This window comes from Nelusetta ayraudi, unplaced genomic scaffold (genome assembly GCF_046127955.1).
Source record: "Nelusetta ayraudi isolate G7.1 ecotype Tasmania unplaced genomic scaffold, CSIRO-AGI_Nayr_v1 ptg000045l, whole genome shotgun sequence".
NCBI classification, from domain to species: domain Eukaryota; kingdom Metazoa; phylum Chordata; class Actinopteri; order Tetraodontiformes; family Monacanthidae; genus Nelusetta; species Nelusetta ayraudi.
Window position 1 is genome coordinate 1,093,830 of NW_027466095.1, and position 13,671 is coordinate 1,107,500.

A 13,671-nucleotide genomic window follows, 5' to 3' on the forward strand; every position below is an offset into this window, starting at 1 on the left:
TAGATCATCAAGCAAAATAGATCAGAAGCGCATTTTCCTATTTTATTATTACAGTGATGTTGCAGTAATATAGGAAAATTAAAAATTCATTTGTTTTTAAATTAAACATTATGGTTGCAGTGTCCCTTTAAAGCTTTTACCCAATTACAAAACTGTCATTTTTAAAAGTTTTTGGCATTACTTTACACACTGTACTAGTTAAAGTAATAAAACTAAGATAAATGACCCACTGCCACAACAGTCTAAAATAGTCAACACCATGCCAAATAAAGTATTTCCATAAAATATTTCTTTGAATTATAAAACAGTAGCACATTTCTAATGAAGGGCCTACAAAATACAAACTCAGTAAATTCATCCTAAGTTAAGGCTAAAATAACATTAAGAGTCAAATGTGTGAGAGACAACTTCCACTGAACAATAACAGGGGACTGACGACAACAACAACGACAACAACATGCCCTCCCTCCCTGTTAGAATGTGAATAAACGGGTGTGGAGTCAATCACTCATTCCCATGGCAGGATAGGCCAACATGGCAGGATAGGCCAACATGGCAGGATATGGTCAACTTTCATAAAACAAACAAAAACGCTGATTCATGACGAACAAATATTAGCCAGCCAGCTAACATTTATCCGACGCTAGCTAGCTAGCTGGCTAGCAGGACAAATAAACAAACTTGGGGGGGGGGGGGGGACAACAGCGTTTCACCTCCACCTCTCCAGCCCACATCACAAACAAATAACTTACCTTTCTCCTTTGCAAGTTTTTCTTGATCGGTTTTCTTTTCCTTCCGTTTTTCCGCACCGCTGGGATAACTCCTTTTTGATGCCATTACGGTTTTTCTTTTTAATCCTCTTGCAAACGGGAACGAATGGTAGCTGTCAATCATTTACGTCATAACTGTCGGCGTCGCCTGCCCTCCACGTCACTAACTGCGTGACAGTGCGGCAAGCCCCCAGATGGCGTCCCATTCATTTCAATGAAGTTGCTCACCCAGCGCATGGCTCCCAAAAACTTTTTGACTTCCGCATTGATGAGCTAATAGAGCATGCGCAGTTGTGTCAGTGTGGAGACCGTCACTGACAGACGTGGACGCTCACGAACCGTACAAAATTCAACATGGAAATCAATGTATTTTTTACGGAACAACTGACGATTGTTGTTTGGAAATTTTATAAATAATAATGATGATGATGATGATGATGATGATGATTATTATTATTATTATTATTATTATTATTATTATTATTATTATTATTATTATTATTATTGTTAATAATAATAATAATAATAATAATAATAATAATAATAATATAAAATAGTATTATTATAATAATATACTATTATTTGTGTATTAAACAAGTGAGCAATGAACTGAATAATAAATAATAATTCTTTGAAGCAACTCTCTATGGACCATAACAGCACTGCCACACATATTTTTTTTAATTAATAACCTCTTTGGAAAGCAGACAAAGTAATGAAATGATTGGTCTATTTATTTCATCAGAACTAAAAAATAAAAAATAAAAACTGAACGATCTTGAAAGTTCCTCCCTTTCTCTTGCACCTGTCGACCGGTCAACTTTTGGCTTCTCTACAGTGTTCGAGAAAATGCCGACCTGTGCTGCAATTAACTGTGTCACCCGATCAACAGGCAAAGGGTGCAAAGGACCCACGTTATTTCGGTAAGAATGATTAATGAAATGACTGTAAGGCACTTTTATACCGCTGACGTTTTTACGTACGTACGTCCGTGTGTGTGTCGCTAACACAAATTTGCAAATATTTTGTCGTCCTCATGGAATTAAACAGCACACCATGTTAATTTATCAGCGAGTGCTCTCTCTTTTCATGCAATTCATCACGCTTAACATGTAATGCTGAATCATGAAAGCTATGGAGCAAAAAATAATAATTACATAAACCACGAGTGAAATAAAATGTGTCATTCATTCAATAAAGATTTCATTCATTCATCTCCTATACCCGCTTATTCCTATTCAGGGTCACGGGGGTCTGCTGGAGCCTATCCCAGCTGTCTTAGGGCGAAGGCAGGGTGACACCCTGGACAAGTCGCCAGTTCATCGCAGGGCCACATAGAGACAAACAACCATTCACACTCACATGCACACCTACGGACAATTTAGAACGTTCAATTGACCTCACGTGCATGTTTTTGGAGTGTGGGAGGAAGCCGGAGAACCCGGAGAGAACCCACGCAGACACAGGGAGAACATGCAAACTCCACACAGAAAGGTCCCAGGTCCAGGCCCCGGAATCGAACCCACGACCTTCTTGCTGTGAGGCGGCAGCGCTAACCATTGCACCACCGACTATTTTATTGCTTAGTTGAAAATGCCATTTTATTTCATTTAACAAAGCATATCATTATTTCAAGATGCATTTAATTGTTTTGTGGTCCTGTCTTTTAGTGCTTCATAATTGTATTCTGTTGTCAAATTTGCCCATCAAAGTCAGATTAGTAATCCTGTACATCAGTTTAAGGAAAACCAATTCTAGGTAATGGATTGCAGATCTTGTAGCACCTGTTACAATGGAAAGAAATGTATACATAATAAGTACGTCTGTATGCCCGATATTTTAGCTAACACTAAACTTTCTGCACAACTGTCTGCATTGTGCTTTTTCTTCGGCCACAGAGAACAGAAAGGTCTGTAGTTCTTTGTTCACCCATGGTACAGTTTCATAAGCTTTTCAGTTTTTAATACGTGTTAATGTAAAAATCCACACGCGAGGCATTTAAAAATGGCGGTTTTGGTCTTTCGTGAAAGACTGCCTTTGGCCAATCAGTGTCCTGAACGTTGCTACGTCACCCTTATGGTCTCAGCTCTGCTCGCTTCGAAGCCCAATGGGGCAGGTACCAAAATCCTAACCCCTGGGAACGTGACAATTGTTTTTTTCAATTGAAGTTTTCGTTATTTTGTTCGTTTTCGTTAACTATTATAACCGTGGTCAGGACCTCCAGTGAGAAGATCCACTGGAGGACATTTAGAGCAAACAGTCAGACAACAGCAGCTGAAAAATGGAGTTTGGATGCTTTCAGCTTCAAGTCGTGGACAGAAAATGATGCTCACACTGTCACACTGATGTTTTCTTCTCCAACCTTCTCTCAGCTCCAGAGGTTGGTGGTCTGCAGGAGCTTCTACAGCAGCAGAAGATCAGTCTGGAGAGGAAATGTGAACGTGTGACTGAAGGTGAAGAAGCAGGAAGTCAAACTCTCCTCAACAGCATCTACACTGAGCTCTACATCACTGAGGGACTGAGTGAGGAGGTCAACAGAGAGCATGAGGTCAAACAGCTGGAGACCAAGAAGACCAAGAAGACCAAGGAGATCCTCCACGACCGTCCAATCAGGTGCAGCCAGATCTTTGAAGCCTCACCTGAGCAGCAGGGACTCAGGGAGTCAGAGTGGTGCTGACCAGGTCTCTGGGCTGGACCGGGAAGCCTTGGGGTCCCACTGGAGGAGCTGGAGGAGGTGACTGGGTCCAGGGAAGTCTGGGGGTCTCTGCTGAGGCTGCTGCCCCCGAGACCTGACTCCGGATACGGCAGTAGAAGATGGATGGATGGATGGATGGATGGATGGATGCCAGGTGATAGAACATTTCATAAAAACAGACTCTGCATTATAACTTCTATTACACTCTAAATAACTCACTCCAATATAACTGCACTCGTCCTTCTCTCACATTACATTGGATCACAATGACCAAACAACACAACAAAGACAATGATCCAACTGTACTGCCACGTCCAGACTGTAGGTCTGTAGGCCTCTTGGACCTTCATGTGAACCACTGCGTGTTGACTGGAGGTGAAACATGACTGACTGCTGTCCTCCTACCTGGACAATGCAATCTCACTTTCATTCTGCTGCAGATGGCCATTTTCATTTTACACCGTCCAAATTTACAGCTCAGGGCGCTGGGACGAATTCCAAATTGTGTGCAGATACAGGCCTACACTTCAAATAATTATGAGAAAAATCCAACGTAAAGAGAGCACTTCCATTAGGAAATAGTCAACATGAAATTTCGTCTTCTACTGACACCTGCTGGTCAAATTGAATAGTTGCAAATATTGTGAAGAAGTTGTCATCTAATTCTAATCCTAAACAATATGGCCATTCCAAGTCAAGTATTAAGACAATTAATCAGGTTTGTACTGCTTGATTGAACACATTCATCCCGTTCCAGTGCACTAAAACCCACTTCCCTTCAGGACCGTGTCAGCGAAGCCAAAACTTCCTTGAGTGACGTTGTTTCCCAGCATGCAATGCGAGCTAGCGATTCACAATACTATTCCATCACAAACATGGATGTAAAAAATAAAAAGGGACGAAAAATGAAACTTCAGGAACAGCAACCATTGCAATACAAGCAGAACTGGGCCGAAGTTTTATATTATGTACACCATAATACAGCCTTCTGGTGGACAAGCCATACTATTTAATCCGTGTCTTCCTATGGCACTTCCGTGGGTAGAAACTCGTCGTAGAGGTCACGTGCTGGGTGCTCGTCACCCCACCAACCACCTCGGGGAAGGTCTAACAGGAGAAGCTTGCTGGCGGAAATGATGCACTACAAGTGGATGTGACGCTCATGAGTGCGATGGATGAGGTAGAGCAATGCTCCAGAACCCAATTCAGACTACTCTCCCTCCACTTTTTTTGTTTTGTATGAGCGTTTAAAAAAAACAACATAATGATAATCGAATAAGCTTTAGTTTATTAATCAGAATTAAAACAAGGTTGTAGATTTGTTATAGATGAGTTCCTTTGTTGTAGTTTGGCGCTTGAAAAACTATATATGGGATGTACCATGACCTGAGGGATTTCCTCATCCCATCCCAGCTTTGTTCTGATGCTGAATGTGAATGTATCTTGCTGTACATCCCACTGAGCTCCAAGGGCCCTCTCCATAGGGAGCTGGTCTCTGTCAAGGTTAAGTGTTTTTACCTCTTTAGCTCTCTGCTCTTCAGGAATGGCGGCCAGCACCGAGCGATGATTGCTCACCCACTTATTGAGCTTAAATCCACCTCTACCGCACAGGTCTGTTAGCTGCTGGTACAGATGTATTGCTTGTTCCGCCGTGCTGACGGCCTTTAGACAATCATCCACGTAGAAATTTTGACCAACAGTGTTTATAACCTCGGCTGGGAAGTCATGCTGATTGTCGTCAGCTGCTTTCAGCAGGGCGAATGAAGCACAGCTTGGGGATGACACTGCCCCAAAGATGTGGACCAGCATCCTGTGCTCTTGTAGGTCCTTTGTAATGTCCCCATCTGGCCACCAGAGGAAGCGTAAGAGGTTTACATCCTGGTTGGAAACTCTTACTTGATGAAACGTTCCCTCAATGTCAGTCATGAATGCTACAGGGCCTTGGCGAAAACGAAGCAGCACACCTAGCAGTGTACTTGTCAAATTGGGACCCTGCAGGATCTCTTTATTTAATGATGTTCACTCACTTTCAATCTCACAGCCACTAAAAAACCTGATTGTGATTGAGAGGTCCTCAGCAGCCAATCACTGTTGGGAGTCCAGCCTTCAAACACTCCTCCTGAATCCACAGTCACATCTGTGAGCATCTGGAACTTTGGCCCTGATCCTCCACACCACACAACTTGGGATGACAGCGCCACCTACCTGTATCCTTTCAGCAGCCAGTCCATGCTCTGACCCGTTTCCACTGTGGCCAGTTGTGTCATCTGGACCGGAGTCTGGATCATCAGTGTCCAGGTTCATGGAATCTGTCAGAGTGCCGCCGTCCTGTGATGTAATGATAGAGAATCACTCTATTTATACTAATGTGCAGAACCACTAGAGTGTCATTTCTTCACTGCTGTCAGCAACAAGCATTTGGTGTCACACTGGTGTACAACACTTATGGGTTAATTAATAAGAAATTACATATTTATGAATCACCCGCAATGCCCAGATTGTTGCTGCTTATCTGCTGATATGAGCCGTCAACTGTTGCAATATAGAACCACGGGCAGGAAATTACAATTAGTGTAGAGTGTATTATAATTTAAAAGTTTACTTACGGTAGTTCTTTAAAGAATTTAGCAGGGATGGAACAGGCTAACGTGACGACGTCACCTCTAACACGGTAGGAGCTCAACCTGTTGTCACTGCGAGAAAACTCTGTGTTACGTCCCGTCGAGGGGGACCGAGACGCAACATGTGGGACACCTTCCCCCACTCCCAAGCCTCATTAATTTTTCATTGCAGTTGGCAGTTTCAACAAAAAACATTTTATAAATCAGTAAATGAAATAAACAAAACAACTTAACCGGTGGGCAGCAAAGGCTTCAGGGTGGGCCCAGGCCAAAATAATAAACCAAACTCCAACTAGCTCGCCTTAAGAACTAACTAAAGAAAGAAAGAGAACCCAAATACAGAAAGGCTAACCTCCCTACATACTTAATAAACAGGAGAAAAGAGGGGACAAAGAAAATGGCAGCCCATCCCTACGGCTGCGTGCTCTAACACCATTTCAGAAGTGACGAACTACAGAGTTGGGAGCGGAGGAGGGATGACCGTCAGGCTGGCTCGACTGCTCCTCCTTCTCAGCCGTGGCGCGTCCAATCAGCAGCCGACATCCAGGACCGCACCTGCAAGGCGTCATCCACTCTCTCACACACACACACAGACACAAAGATAGAGGCACCTAGACCCACCTGTGGGTCATAACATCCCCTCTCTTAAGAACTAAACCCTATTAACATACCTACAAACAAAACTAAACAAGAAAAACAGCTCAGTTCCCCCGAAATAAGAATTCCGCAGCTAGTCCACATGATAATGCATCTGCCAACACATTATCAACCCCCCTTCCTGTGGCAAATCTGGAGATTGAAGTCTTGCAGGAGCGGAAACCACCGCATCTATGAGGGCATTATAGTCTGTAAAACCCTGACCACAAATTAACATCAAGATGAGCACTGTCAGAAGGAGAGCCAAAGCTTCTTTTTTAACGTTCCAGAATTGACTCTGTGTGCGTGCTTGCTTAGTTGTGGCATGTCCCTCTACTTCTATGTCATGGTGCAAAACTGACGTACGGCGGGGGTGGTCAGAAAACAATCGTGGGTGGCTCTCAATTAATTTAACAATATCATGACGGGCTGATGCAGGCAAATGGGACAAAAACGAGCTTAAGTTATTCATAATTTCAGAGTTTCCCAGGCGCGCCGAAGGAACACCAATTTTTTTTTTTTTTTTTTACAATGAGCCCTCCCTCCGCCAATGGGCATAGAGGGGGCGGAGGCTCAGGCGACACATTTTTCCGAGCAACGTAACGCCCGGTTCACACTGGACGGGGAAGCGCCATGAAGCGCCGAGCGCTTCCATTCGGCGCCCATGTTAATCAATGTAGTAGTTCACACCAGACGCGAACAGGCGCGCGGCTCCCCTCGCGGATCGCGCCATGCATTTAACGTCAGTTCACTGGACGTGGAAGCGAAGCGCCGCCGAGCGCTTCCATTCGGCGCCCACGTTAATCAATGTCGTGGTTGCGCGGCTCGCGGCATGCATTTGTTGTTTCGGCGTCTGCTCTATTTCGTACGCGAGCCGCGAGCCTCGTCAATAGTACAGGAAGTCGCTCAATAAAAACGAGAAAATCCGGTGAATTTTCAAAATAAACTAATTTCAAAAATAAAAACCGAATGATAAATTCGATCATATATCATATTTGTATGTTATATTTGTCAGTACATTGTATCAGAGTGCGAGAGAGATTAAACACACACACACACACACACACACACACACACACACACACACACACACACACACACACACACACGCACACACACGAAAGTAAGCTACGGAGCGGGCTGGCTACGGGGCGAGGGGGGGCGAAAAAAAAAAAAAGAAGCTCAAGTGGGAGTGAAAAAAAGACTGCAGCTGAGCAGAAGCGCTTGTCGACCGTCGCGGAGCTGTTCGCGTCTGGTGTGAACCAGTTGGAGCCTCGCTCGCGAAATTCGTCGGCGCTCCGCTTCGCGGCGCTTCCACTTCCATTGAAATGAATGGCACGAGCCGCGCGCCTGTTCGCGTCTGGTCTGAACCACTACATTCAGTGCGTTTACATGGCACTAGAGAAAATCGAATTATTGCCTTAGTCCGATTATGATCGGAGAACTCACGTGCGTGTAAACACCTTACTCCGATTATGATTGGAGTTGAAGAACTCTGATTGGAATCGGAGAACTCCGATTGAGACACCCAGATAATGCGATTGGAATTCGAATTTCTCTGCCATGTATACGCCTTAATCGGACTATTAACTGGACAATGCGAGTGCGCATGCGCCACGCCTCGCTCTCGCAACTCATGACCGCACAACTACGTCGTCTAACAAAACAGACGGCGCGAAACAACCTGGCAAACGCGAATAAGAATGTTGACATTTGGAGAGAGGATGAGACCGGGGCGATGCTTTCTCTTTTAAAAGAGATGGACATATTAAAATAACGCGCAACGGAGACCTTTTCAAAAAGGGTAGCGCAGCAAATGCAGGGCTCCGGCTTTGCGCACCCCTGAACAAATACGTATTCCTTCGTATTTATATTTCTACCTTTTCGTTCACATTTTTTATAAGTTAGAAGAATTTTAACTTTGTAAATAAAAGCACAGCAAAGACATGTTTTCCTGATTTTTTATTTTGGTAATTTCGCTGTTATTCTGCTGGAAACGGCGTGCAGCGGCACCAGCTTCCTCCACGGTCGGCACTTTAATGAGCGTGTGTATAACTGAAGACACCGTTCCTTTGCAAAACCTGTACACAAACTCTCCCACCAGTCTGCGCAGAACCCGAATCCAACAAGAACGAGAGTTTGGGGTCCGTAGCGACAGCACAAAGCGTAGCATCAAAGTGTTGTTGTAGCCCTCCAACAGCAAACAACGTTCTTGTCTGCCTTTTAAAATAACCAGGAGCACAAGAAATAGGGTACAGCTTATCTGCAAAGCAAGTAACACGTACATTATGAACTATCGTTCCATATCACAATAGATTTAATATCTCAACCGAAAGCAGCTGACTATATATATACATATATATATATATATATATTAATTAACCTCTGTCATTGAACTCCAAAACATACATGGTCAATATCCATATTATTAGTATGTTGTTGTTTTTTTTTAAATGCTCATACAAAACAAAAAAAAAGTGTGACATACACATATAGTACCTGAATCAGACGCTATGCAGACCACCTGCAAGGGCCCCGAGGGGTGACGCAAAACCAGCACGTGACCTCTTCCATGTGCTTCCACCCACGGAAGTGCCATAGGAGGACACGGGTTAAATAGTATGGCTTGTCCACCAGAAGGCTGTATTATGGTGTACATAATATAAAACTTCGGCCCAGTTCTGCTTGTATTGCAATGGTTGGTGTTCCTGAAGTTTCATTTTTCCCCTTTTCCCTTTTTATTTTTTACATCCATGTTTGTGATGAAATAGTATTGTGAATCGCTAGCTCGCATTGCATGCTGGGAAACAGCGTCAATCAAGGAAGTTTTGGCTTCGCTGACACGGTCCTGAAGGGAAGTGGGTTTTAGTGCACTGGAACGGGATGAATGTGTTCAATCAAGCAGTACAAACCTGATTAATTGTCTTAATACTTCACTTCGAATGGCCATATTGTTTAGGATTAGAATTAGATGTTGTTCACTTGTTGTTGACTTGTTCACAATATTTGCAACTATTCAATTTGACCAGCAGGTGTCAGTAGAAGACGAAATTTCATGTTGACTATTTCCTAATGGAAGTGCTCTCTTTACGTTGGATTTTTCTCATAATTATTTGAAGTGTAGGCCTGTAGTTGATGAGGAATCACGGTGTGCTAACGCTACTCAAACAGCTTCGATGAAAAAAGGGAGTGTGATTTGGGTTTGTGGTACATTATGACAATCTTGGACTTGCAAGACTAAGGCGACGGTTCAATTCCCATCAATGTGTATTATATATGTGTTATTTAGCTCATCTATTCTACATTTTAAATAGATCACATTTGACATCTGACCCACTGAACACTTACTATTGAACATATTTTTAAACTATGGGCTATTTAGTCTTGTTTTAGGATATAATATAATTCATTGCACAAACTGTCAGGCTAAGTATAAGAGCTATAGTCTACTACAATCAGTCGTGCCAAAAAAGAGACATTGTCTTTATTTTTCATTTTTATTTTATTGTGTCAGCATTGAACCATACAAGCATGTAGTGTTGTCCAACAAGAATGCATGGCGAATCAAATCCCAAACAACCTATGAAACAATGAACACGTTTCCATTGCACTTCATTTTATTGAGCACTAGATGACCTCCTCGAGCACTGTGTCATTGAAGCCTCGAGGAATGAACCATTTTTTGAAACGTGAAAGTGTCGAGAAGCTTCAACAAAGCCTCGCTCGGCCATCACTACCTACGGCTGCGTGCTCTAACACCATTTCAGAAGTGACTAACTGCAGAGTTGGGAGCGGAGGAGGGACGACCGTCAGGCTGGCTCGACTGCTCCTCCTTCTCAGCCGTGGCGCGTCCAATCAGCAGCCGACATCCAGGACCGCACCTGCAAGGCGTCATCCACTCTTTCTCTCTCTCACACACACACACACACACACACACAGACACAGACACAGACACAAACATAGAGGCACCTCGACCCACCCGTGGGTCATAACACTCCGTGTGGATCTTTTCACTCTGGCATTGAAAGGGGGTGCTAGCGCTAGCCGTTTGCTAAGCTATGTACAGACAGCACCACCGCTTGCCGAACCACATAGTCACACCGTTTATATACAACAACTCGTCATCAATATCTCTAAAGTAGAAGTCAGGAACTTTTTTCAAAAACGATAACTAACTCAAACTTTTTTGTGTGTTTATAAAAACAAACTAAAACAAACTTAAATTGAAGTCATATTTCACTTTGTTTACGTCTGTCAAATGAATATTTGCCCAGGAAAATCTTTTAGTTTTACGCAGCAGCACCTAAATGCACGTCGCGTTCTGTGACGTCACCCCTCTTTCACAGCAGTATGTTGACGAGCGACTCGAGGCGGGAAAGTCCGATATGCCACTTTTTCCCAATACGACGAAGAGAGTGACAAAAGCCAATGTCTTGTGGTGGAAAGACACAAAATATGTGCCTTGCTTCTAAAAAGGGAAAAACCCCGACAAACCTCCATTTCAGAAGCTCGCACAAAGCAGTAGTGAACATTTTTATTGAGACTGGGAAGTAGACATGACAGTTTGACTCAGTTGACTCAAATATCCTGTGGCGATGAGAGTGGTTATGGCTATCTGATAAAGCAAGATTTAATATTGGGAATTTAACAAAATGAAAAGGAACCGACAACGCCACCCTGGGAATTTCACCCAGGGAGTTCTACTAAACACAAAAGTAATAATTAGGCACACAGGTAAGTTCTACGAGGAAGGAGTAGGAGACGTGGTTCAGAATGTTTAAAATATCAAACCAACTTTTATTCAACATTTAAAAATAAAAGGAACAAACAGACCAACACTTAAAACGGAGCTACTGAGCTCCTTATTCTTGGTGTAGAAACTGAGGCTTACCGATGAGGGGGCCAAACGGGGGAGGAACCAAAGAAAACAAGGAACACCCCACTCACACGTGACACACCTGCAAAGAAAGTGAAGTGCAAAAAAAAAGAAGAAAACAACCACAATCCCGGGTCACAGTACTCGAAGGGGCCCACCACCCGGGACACCGCCACCACCAGCAGCTCTCAGCGACTACAAAAGAAAAGATAAACAGTTGGTTACTAAAAGTTCCCTAAAATCTGTCACATGTACTGAAATACACACACACACACACGCACGCACGCACGCACGCACGCACGCACGCACGCACGCACGCACGCACGCACGCCTGCTGTCTGAGGGTCAGCGGTGGCGACGTAAGTGTGGCAACAGAAAGGAGCAGTGTGGGGGAGGGGAAGATGATGATGTTGATGAGTTTACAGAATGCAAGGGGGTTATTGTTAAGGGGTAAGGATATGGACGACAACGCCACCTCAAGTTGTTTGTTGAGGAAATAAAATAATGAAAAGCACACAGTTTTCGTGAACAAATGAGCTGAGACGTGGTTTGCAAAAAAAACAGGCTTTATTATAATTGAAGGAAATGCATCTAGACAGGAAGGAATCCAGGCAGTTACGAATTTAAATTAACTAAAACTCAGAAAAAGGAAAACAAATTTATAAGTAAAGTACCAAAACCAAAAAGACACAGGGGGGGAGGGGGAAGCACCGTTCAACACAAACAATGTACGAACAAGGGGGGAAACTTAAACCATAAATATCAAAGCAAATGAGCGAATCAACTTCAACATCAAACTCAAAAAAAAGGGAAAGGATCTTCAAAATAAAGGAGGCCAACGATTCAAATAAGGGGGGAGAAACGGGTTAAACAAAAGCAGGACAAGCTGACACCACGGGGGGGGGGGGGGCAACAGAAAGAAGACGACTCACGGGATGTGATGATGGTGTTCAGGGCTGAGGCCACCGAGATATAGCGGAGCAGGTTGGATGGGGACGGAAGCCCAAGGGAGTCACCCCAATCACACGTGCACATCCCAGTGGGCAGTCAAAATTGGGTGGCGACGACACAGCAAACTAAAACCAAAAAAAGAGGGATAACACCACCCGTCAACTGTACCAACCATTGTCAGAACTTATGGAGCAATTGTATTTTATTATACAGTAAAAATGGAATACAAGGTTGTTTTTGCCTGTTTGAAAAGCTAAAAAACAACAACTTTGAGGCTTAATATCTCCAAAATGCTACAGTAAAAATCTTTGAAAATAACTGAGGATGTAGTCATGGTGTTCCTCAGGTCAACTGTACAACTCATTGTCAGAACCTATGGATCAATTTGATGTTATTGAACAGTAAAAATTGAAACAAAACAAAAAAAATCTGAGAGAGAGAGAGAGAGAGAGAGAGAGAGAGAGAGAGAGAGAGAGAGAGAGAGACTTAATTTTAAAACCGGAAGTTAACGCGCTTGCCATTGAACTAAGCGCTGACTTTCTCAGTGGACTCTCGCAGTAAGTACAGCAACACGGGCGCAATGAAAATGTAGAAGCGGCTGGCTTGACTGCGCTAGGACGAACGGCGGCTCACTTGACCACAGTAACAACAACTACAACAACATGCCCTCCCTCCCTGTTAGAATGTGAATAAACGGGTGTGGAGTCAATCAATCATTCCCTTTCATAAAACAAACAAAAACGCTGATTCATGACGAACAAATATTAGCCAGCCAGCTAAAATGTATCCAACGCTAGCTAGCTAGCTGGCTAGCAGGACAAATAAACAAACTTGGGGGGACAACAGCGTTTCCCCTCCACCTCTCCAGCCCACATCACAAACAAATAACTTACATTTCCCCTTTGCAAGTTTTTCTTGATCGGTTTTCTTTTCCTTCCGTTTTTCCGCACCGCTGGGATAACTCCCTTTTTGATGCCATTATGGTGTCTGTTTGTTTTTAATCCCCTTGCTAACGGGAACGAATGGTAGCTGTCAATCATTCACATCATACCTGTCGGCGTCGCCGGCCCGCTACGTCACAACCTGCGTGACAGTGCGGCAAGCCCCCAGAGTCCAAGACGG